This window comes from Chaetura pelagica, unplaced genomic scaffold (genome assembly GCF_000747805.2).
Source record: "Chaetura pelagica isolate M959 unplaced genomic scaffold, ChaPel_1.0 scaffold344, whole genome shotgun sequence".
NCBI lineage: Eukaryota > Metazoa > Chordata > Aves > Apodiformes > Apodidae > Chaetura > Chaetura pelagica.
This window is the reverse complement of record NW_009953098.1, coordinates 222,769-230,677: the sequence shown is the minus strand read 5'-3', so window position 1 is coordinate 230,677 and position 7,909 is coordinate 222,769.

The following is a 7,909-nucleotide window of genomic DNA, read 5'->3' as shown; positions in this document are numbered from 1 at the left end:
CGCGCGCGGGGGGGCGGGGCGGCCTGCGTGAGGCGGGAGCTCGGCGGAGGTGGGAGGCGCCACCCGTGGGGCTGCAGCGGGAGCGGGCGGGAAGGGGACCCGGGGGGGGACCCGGGAGGAGGACCCGGGGGGACCCGCAATGCGCCGCGGACGTGGCGAGCAGGGCCTTGCAACAGGGGTTATCGCCAGCCGGGCCGGGAGCGGGTCCCCGGGGCGCTCGGGGCAAGGGCTGCCCCGCGAAACGGGAGCGACACGGAAGACAAACCGCCGTGCACGGCGGCCGCGCGGCACACAGGCTGATTTTACTCCCGTGAGCCGTTTGGCACCCTTCAGGTTTACTGTCGTTTCTGTGGCAACGCAGGTCACCGGTTGCTCCTGAGGTTGAAAAGACACCTAAGGCAGGTGTGTCAGAGCATCGAAAGCTCCTCGTGCCGGTCAACAACGGCAGATCCTCGGTGATGGCGTGGAAAAAAACATCCGTGAGGTACCACAGAATCTCCCGTAGCAGAACTGCGGGGAATAGGAGTAAGGTCGTCACCCTAAAGTAGGTTAAGAGCCATCCACAAAAGCCTCAAAGCTGCTCTGCTCTTGACTCAGAATTTGAAGGGGGAGAATGAAACAAAAACCAGAAGCTGCTTGCAATGTCTGGAGTCCCTTTATGTGAATAAAATACTACACGGTGGAATGCTGTATGCATAAATAATTGTCTCCATTACCATGTCATCTGTACTTGTTAGGTGCTTCTGATTAATCTGTCAGAAAGGACTCTGGAGCCATCATTAAGGAATGCTAAAGAAAGGCTCATAGACCCACATTTTAATGCAATTGTTGTGGGTTTGATAAGCAGAATCTGCTTTTAAGCAGGATCTGCTTGTATGCTTTGATCTTCCTGAAGGTCCTCAAATGCTTTAGGTGTTTTTTGTATGCATTCATCATGACTAATTTGGGCATCTGAGGGAAATTCCTTCTATAAGCAGGATGGAAGAGACTAGCCTTCAGTCAGCAGCATGTCAGTGAGAGACAGCTGAGCCATTATCACTCAAAAGAAGAACAGCCCTGTAGCATGCTGTGGGTGATATCTGGCTGAAATTCAATAGAACCAAATTGACCAGGACCAGTAAGAAGGTACTGAAGAGTGACAGGTTTCATCCTTTGGTGCAGCATTGTATGGGCTTTGGGATCACTGTGTCATTGCAAATAGACTGGTTTTCCAGCTGCAGGATTAAAGCTTACAGATGAATACCTACCAATCAGCCTGCCTCTGCTCTTGCCCTGAAAAACCTAATTGTTCCCTGGATTCACAGCAGGAAAAGCAGACAAACTGCATAAACACTGCTGACTGTTGCCCTCTGTCAAGTTTCCAGCCAGAAAGGGTGGAGGTTGAATAAACTCAGACTGATGTTGGGCCAAGTGTATATGATGATTTTGCCTGCAGATGCAGAGCAGGAGCTACAGTGGCTCTGCAGCTGGCAGGAGTGAAGCACAGCAGCAGCCAGGCCCAGCCCTGGTAACTAAATGTTACTAAATGTTAGAAATGTTTGCCTTTAGTTTTACAAAGCCAGTGGCTTGGCGCGGGGCCAGCTCAGAGGTGCAGCTTTGCTGTCCTCCCTCTAAGCCACAGCACCCAGGCCCTTGCTACTTTAGAGCCTTGCTGATCTCTGCTGTGATAGACAGAGAAAGGGGTTCAGCTCACTTGGTAAGAAGTAGGTCTGACAAATTGTCAGAGGACTCCAAACATGCAGGAGGTCTCATGTATGAGGGGCCTTTTTATCTTTTACAAAATACTCTCTGTGTCTGCAGGTGTTCCTACTGAGAAGCAAACTACACACGCTCTGTCTGCTCAGGCACACACATCTTCAAGTGCATTAAAGTGTCTGATAAAATAGACCAGAAGCAATATCTGAGACTTATTCTAACAGCTAAGCCAAAATCCCCAATTTGCAAACTGTCTTGAGCAAATTCCTGCTTATTCATGCAAAAGCCTGGGAATTGATTTCATGTTCCTATGATATAGCTACATGCAGATTTACCTGTGGGGCTCATTTATCACCTCAAACAGCTGCACAATCAGAACAGATGTCTGGAATGCTGAAGTCCAATTAATTTTATTTATACAGTATGTCATAGCCTTTCAACAGTCCTTCCTTTTTCATTTGCCCAACAAATACAGAGTCATGAGCCTAGTGGCAGGAGGTATCCAGCACCAACCTTCTTGTTATAGTGAGTAGGAAGTCATGGCTGTGCCTTTCCTCAGTTTCTTCTATAAAATAGAGACCATAACATTTTCATATTGATTAAGGCAGTTAAGATGAGCACAGGAAGAGGTGAAATACTCAGATGTAATGAGACTGCACAAGACAGATGTATTTTCTTGCTGCCACACCACAGTCTGTTTCAGGATTCTGAAAACCATTGAAAATCCCCTTCTTCCATGAAGACCTTCCACTCTGAAAGTATTTGTGGTTACCCACATCCGCTCTAGATGACATAAAGACTCATAAAGATATGACATCAACAAACTTTAAGAGGTAATGTTAATGCCTAGAGGAATGAGAGGTAGATAAGGCTTTGATCTATCTGATTTCCACATGGATTGCAAGACATGGTTAGTCACAAGTCTTGCCATGACATAGTCCTTGGCATGGTTAACCCAAGCCATGCTCAGAGCAAGTGTGAGCGCTGTGTGTCCATCCTGCTGCCCTGCTTGTGCTGCTCCCACAAGTCTTCTGAGCCCTGCTTAGATTCATCCCTCACAGGTCTAAATTTCCCCAGAGCACTGGCTTCTGGAGAGAGAGAGCCAGGTTCATCTGTACTGGAAATGTCAGCATAAAATTGATCATGAGTGTGGAGAAAGCAAGAGTGGAGTTCCTTATCTCTCCTGTACCTCCATAGTTCTCCAGAGTACACTGCAGGCTGTGTCCCAGGTCAGGTCAGTGCATGTGATAGGAACAGCAAAGCACAGTAAAAAAGCTGAGATGCTGCCTGGTGTCATGGTGTGCACTGCTCCCTTGAGACCTCCACTGGACTTGCCAACCCCTGCCAGGCAATGCAAGCTCTGGGCCAAGCAACAGGGACTGCCAAAAGCAGAGACATCTCTGAAGCTTTCAGTGTTCCTGAATTAAATACTCGAGTTGAATACAAAGCAGACCTTTGTCAGTCTAAATTGCCATCTACTCTGAGAAATTAAATCCTCCTGAGACATCAGAACTGACCTTCCTTTGCACCCTTTAGAGACTTCCTTACCTCCAGCAATTAAACACCAGAGCTTTCATAATGTTCTTATTATGCCTCTTTATGAGTAGCCTCAGTCCTCCTACATGTGTGAGGTATTGATATAATACATTCACTGCTATTTCAGGACTCACATGATCCTTGTGCCATCTCCTTGATTACTCTTCAATTCCTTCTCACTTACTTTGCATATTAGTGCATGCTCTGTTCCTAATTGATGCTGCTTTTCTTCTTCAAGACCTGCAAGTGTCCACAACCAAAAAACTGGATTCAAGTTTCATACTAAAATGGCATCATTTGACCCACTTTGAAGGCAAAGAAAGCAAGCAAGCCATATATTTCTAGTTAGGTCAAAAGGCAAATGCCACACTGTTTGTGCTAAAGGGTAGAGATTTATCTGAAAAGCCATTTTGAAATAGCTCAAAATACTCCAGCATCTGATGCTTTAATAGAATAGAAGCAAGCAGGAGGCTGTTGAGCTCCTTTGGTGAGCAATAGCTTTGTAAGGACCACAATGGGACAGCAGATCCATTAATGAGGAGATTCCTCACACCTTTTCCATTGGGATCATCTGATTAATTGTACAGCAAGCAATGCTTCATCGAACACCAGCAAGTACATTTCTGAAGGCAGGGGGAGGGGTGGCCTCTACCCTCAAAGATGTAATTTCAAGTATCACTCCAATTAAATGCACTGGAAATACCTCCCTGTGGTGCTCCACTGGCCTTTGTCATTAACTGATGATCACTCTAGTGGAATTTCTAAAATAATTTTTCCTTTTATTCTGTTTTGAATAACTACTTTGCCATGCAGTAGCCTAATTGTCTTGCTTGTTTTTTGGCAAAATCAGAAATATAGCCCTTGGAGTGAAGGTTTATTTCAATATTGAGAGAACACGAGAACAATAGGAACTAAAACTACCCCCAGACTGCATTCAGAAGCACAGCAGAATGGTCTACCTGTGTATCTCAGTTTACTGGGATGTAGCTAGACTGGTTACAGATTGCACAGGAGGTACCAACTCCCCTGTCATCCTGCAAATGTGTGTGTTGAGTCCAAGTCCTCCCATGCCATTGCAATTATCTTTTATCAAGTATACCATGCATTTCACCAGCCACATCCCTAATGCCCAAAAGACAGTCTAAGATAAGAAGTAACTGTTGCCACCTTGTCCAGATAACTGCACATGGGGGATCAATTGTCTTGTGCTTCAATACAAGTGTTAAACCATCCTGCAGACCTTCAGATCCAGACATGCATTTTTATGGGATGACTTCAAGGATGTTCTGCATATTTCAGAGGTATAGCTAATGGGTACTATAAGAGGAGTTTTGCATGTACTGGGCTGACAGCTTAGTTTTAATACACATTCAGAGAGAGAGAAAATAAGAGCCCTCAACAAACCTTCCCTGACCATCTTTCAATCTTACCATATACAGGCTGCATATGCTAAATGTGTTAGAAGCAAATAATGGAATCTGTAATTAGCTGTTTAAAAAAAGTGGTTGACCTGTCAGTGAACAGTTGTTTTCACTGAGCAGAACTGAAATGATTTGTGCACCTCAGCCACTTTACGGCACCCAGGCAGAACTTCTGCATAGAAATGGAAGCATTACCATCACTGTAGCTCACATCCTGATGAGACTGGGTAATGTAGAGAAGTACTGGTGCAATCTGGAGTTTCCTTTCCTCAGAAAACCTGAAGAACAGTTTTGTCCTCTTCCATCTTCTCAGGAAGATGATTTTCAAGCAGCAACAGATGGTTAAAAGGCCACGTTCAGGAGCTAACAATAGAACATGAGCTCTTCGGTGGTGGCTCACCAAGTTGGGAGGCAGCTCACAAAGCTGGAACGCTACCAGTGCTCCTCATTAAGAGCTGAGAATAATGCTCCTGTAGTCCTCACCAAGGAAAAGGCTTAAACACCCCCCCCTTGTGGGCAAAATACAAAACATCACCAAGGTGATCAGATTTTTGGCCCATTCAGTTAAGCACCGGTTCATGTTTTGAGCCATTCCTACAGAGGCTGGGCTGCTTCCACACCCACAGGAAAAATATATATGTGCAGATGCTAAACACGTGTTCCTGCAGGCACTCAGGCTTAATTCACAAGAAAAAAAAAACACACACACTTTTTTGTTGGTTTTTTTTTTTTGCAATTGCATCCTGTAGTTTTGGGCCCAGTTCACCGAAAGTAATTTTTTGTAATTTGTATTAAATAACTGTGATATGAGGCACCCCTGGAAACAACAGACAAAGGGGTTAGAATTAATTTTAAGAGACATATTTTTATATGACAGCATAAGATTTGTCACAACAAGTCATCACAAGTTATTTAACATGCAGAAGATTCACTAAATCTACTGAGAGACTGATAAAACATTTCAGATAATACAAGTCCTTGAACACTGGCATGTGTTCCCTTCTCCCACTGACTTCTATTTTTATTGTTTTTAGCTAAAAGCCTTCTAGGGTTCCTTGGGGCTTGCTTATGTGACAAGAAGAACACCTGATACATTGAAAGTCCCCCAAAATAACACTTGTTCTTTATGAAGAGTTAATTAAGCATGTGTCCTCCAAGAAAGGAATATCTTCAGCATGCTTTGAGGGCTTAGCTTCTATAATTTAGCCAAAGCAAACCAGTTCTATTAAATAATCCCACTTTAACCTTTAGAAAGTCACACAACTGACATTCCTTTCTTAGGATGCAGGGTCAAGTCTGTCTACTGGACACCTGCAATCCTCTCCAGTGCAGGGGAGTTGTGCTTTAGAGGAGGGTCTGGCTCTGAAGGCCTTTTCACCAACTCCAGCACGTGTCACCTACACTGTTAATGTGAGAAATTACTCAGAACTGAGTTCATGGCAGTACTAAGCAAATGGGACACTTGCCAAGACATGAAGAGGTCACAGACTGGCACTTGAGAGATAACAGAGTCCATATCAGCCATTACTCCCCAGATGCAGAAATATGGCTCAGGAAAGTTTTGCCATTGCCTTCAAAACTATGTGCTTAGAGAAAAGCAGCTAATTAAACCTCTCACCTGGTGAAGTGGAATTTGCTGCAAAAGCTGTGATGTAGTTCAATTAAAAAAAAAACAAAACCCAGTCATTTGAAAATACCTGCCCTTTCAGAAGTTGGTCTCTATTTCTCTGACTTATACAGGTACCTCTAGCCCTTCCCCAGCAGCCACAGCTTCCCTGGCTGCTCTGACTAAATTGCTGGGAAATTTAAATGATGCCCTTTGAAGGAAAGCTCTTGGATTAGTGGAGCATGAAAGCCAGGGCTTCCCAAAGAGCAGCAGCACCCCCAGGCACACCTTGCATATCACAGAACATTGCAAATGGGACATCATGACCGTAGTTCCTAACGTTTCACATTAAAATGCTTTAAAGATCATCCTGCAGTATGGTTGCAAAAGCCAGCTAAGGTTATTTGCTGCTCTCTCAACACAGTTGTGTTCTTTTATTTCATAAAGGGACAGACAGTTCCCTAAACCAGCACTTTCAGAAGCACTTGATGGTGCTAAGAGCTGTACACATACCAGAAGGCAATCATTGCCCTGCTTCATTTGCCTGCAGAAATTTCTCTCCCATTTGAGGTGCAAAGTGGGTAGAAGAAACTGTCTTAAAAACCCAGAACGTGCAGACTTTCTTCTGAGATTTATGTGGCCTTTATTATCTGTGTGGTGTGAAATATCATTTCAGAGCATTTCAGAAATAGAAACCTTAGGAAAAAAAAACACCTGCTTTTCATTGAATGCACAGTAGCCTTTTGGAAGAGGAGTGGTTTGCTCTCCCAGTTCCTCTTTTCCATTTTGTTTCATTTTGTTTGTTTTGGGTTTTGTTTGTTGGGTTTTGTTTGTTTGCTTTTGTTTTCCAGCTGGCTTTAAAAGCAGAGGGAGATGGTTTAGCTCACATTTCGTATTCAAACTGCAGAATAGCACCAGTGCCATACCCAAGGTGACACAGGGACTGAAAGATGACCTGAAGAACAGGATCTGTGTGATGGTGATGGAAGCAGATGATCTCTAAGGTCCCTTTCAACCCAAACCATTCTATGATATTATAGACCTGTTGGAGAGGGTCCAGAGAAGGGCCACCAAGATGATCCAGGGCCTGGAGCAGCTCTGCTATGAAGACAGGCTGAGGGAGTTGGGGCTGTTCAGCCTGGAGAAGGGTCCAGGGAGACCTGCCAGCACCTTCCAGTACCTGAAGGGGCTCCAGGAAAGCTGGGGAGGGGCTTTTCACCAGAGCAGATAGTGACAGGACAAGGGGTAATGGTTTTAAACAGAGAGAGGGGAGATTTAGGTTAGATATTAGGAGGAAATTCTTCACTATATAGGGGTGGTGAGGAACTGGAACGGGTTGCCCAGGGAGGTTGTTGATGCCCCATCCCTGGAGGTTTTTAGGCCAGGTTGGATGAGGTTTGTGCAGCCTGGGCTGGTGGTTCCTGGGGTTGGAGCTGGATGATCTTTAAGGTCCCTTAAAACCCGAATGATTCTATGATTCTGTGAGTCTATGAAAGACCAGTCCCAAAGGGATGTTTGCTCCCCAAGAAGCCCACAAACACACCCCACTCCCGCAGGGCAGCCCAGAGCGCCTCCGGCGTGTGACGTTATCCCGTCCCTTCCAAAACGAGCCCAATGCCCTCCCTTCTATTCACACCACCCAGGAGCCATC